Source organism: Triticum aestivum, chromosome 6B (genome assembly GCF_018294505.1).
Source record: "Triticum aestivum cultivar Chinese Spring chromosome 6B, IWGSC CS RefSeq v2.1, whole genome shotgun sequence".
In the NCBI taxonomy this organism is placed as follows: Eukaryota; Viridiplantae; Streptophyta; class Magnoliopsida; order Poales; family Poaceae; genus Triticum; species Triticum aestivum.
In genome coordinates this window covers 723,469,840-723,471,207 of record NC_057810.1, presented here as the reverse complement: position 1 = coordinate 723,471,207, position 1,368 = coordinate 723,469,840, and the positions used below count along the sequence as shown (strand labels likewise).

The window sequence follows — 1,368 nt, the reverse complement described above, 5'->3', positions numbered from 1 at the left end:
CGTTGCAGCCAGCGGCTGCGGCCATGCATTTGGAAATTGCAGGAGTTTTTTCTTGAAAAGAAAATATAAAATTTACACCTCTTGCACCACTGATAGAGATGTGCCTTGCTGTAATAAGATGATGGGCTCATGACTTATCTTTCTTGGACAAAACAAGGAATCTAGCCATAACTATGTACATATCTGGATACTCATCTCTTTTTTTCTCAAGCTATCATGTCAAGTGTAGAGGAAATGATGATATACAGAATAAGGAGAAAGACATGCTGACAGTACATCCGGTTCCAATTTTCATCATACTATGTGCTAATATATGCTCTCAATGATAATATGCCACCTTGCGCTATCTACACACGTAACATGTTCTTCTTTTCTATAATTATACACTATAAAATGATTGTATGCTTACCTTTGGTGGAATTTCAGAGTTGAAAGGACATGAAGTTTCCACGCGAGGGGAGTTAATTTTGGTTGTCCTTTGTTTCATAAAAAATGTTGGTATCATTTAGAACTATGTTTATTTGGTGTAACCAGAATTAATCACTGGTTAAACATATAGAAGGAGTCTCTCTATTGGAAGGGGAAAATATAATATTAGACACCATTTATTTTTCTGCTCGCTGATGCATGCAATGTATCATTTGGCCTTGATTTAATGTACTGCACTTTTCTTCATTGTCCTCTGTTCTTTAATAAGTCAGACTCATATAGAACCTGATATTTCTTAGTGATGTCTTCAGATCCCATGAATGTCATTTTGCACCGAAGGTTTGTAACCATTGGGGAATGTTTTCTTGCTCTGATGTATCAAGTTGCCATGGGGGTGATCTAGAGGTGAAAGCTAGCAAGCCATCTCCTGATATTTTCCTTACTAGCAAGCTTAATGCGGAACACTTATATTTCAGTACTTGTTTGTTTAATTGTGTTATTTATCTGCAGGTCTCTTCCTTGTCCAAAGTATGTCGTACCTAATCAAGACATGTTCATTTAATTTACCCGTCATGTAAATGACACAACATGATTCACTTGTGTATAGTGTAAACATATATTTATTTATGGCAAGCAGGTGTTCAAATTATAGTTGTGAAACGTGTATAGTGTAAGGATATAATTATTAAGGGAAGTGACGTCACAGTGGTCGTGCCTGGTCTTCTCCGAGTCTATGCTTGTGGTTTGTGTTCTTTAGATCTGTTCATGCCCTGATATTGCTATCTGATTTCATTGGAAGGTGAAAATGAATTGATATAAGAAAAAATAAAATTAAATGGGGCAATATAGTCACTTTGCCATCTGCCAGCAGATGGCAAAGAGCTTTGCCATTAGCTGGCAGATGGCAAAGAGGCCACGTGTCATCTACATGTAAAATTT

The 1,368-nt window shown here is 36.7% G+C and overlaps 1 long non-coding RNA gene across 2 annotated transcripts; it reads left to right on the top strand.

The window, feature by feature from the left end:
- The first annotated feature begins 381 nt into the window (after window positions 1-381).
- On the top strand, window positions 382-1,140 carry LOC123135223 (uncharacterized). Of its 2 annotated transcripts, XR_006465854.1 has the most exons (3): window positions 408-657; window positions 729-834; window positions 940-1,140. It is a non-coding gene; the product is annotated as an uncharacterized lncRNA (long non-coding RNA). The 2 variants fall into 2 exon arrangements; XR_006465853.1 differs by having other exon boundaries at window positions 382-834.
- The last annotated feature ends 228 nt before the right edge of the window (window positions 1,141-1,368 follow it).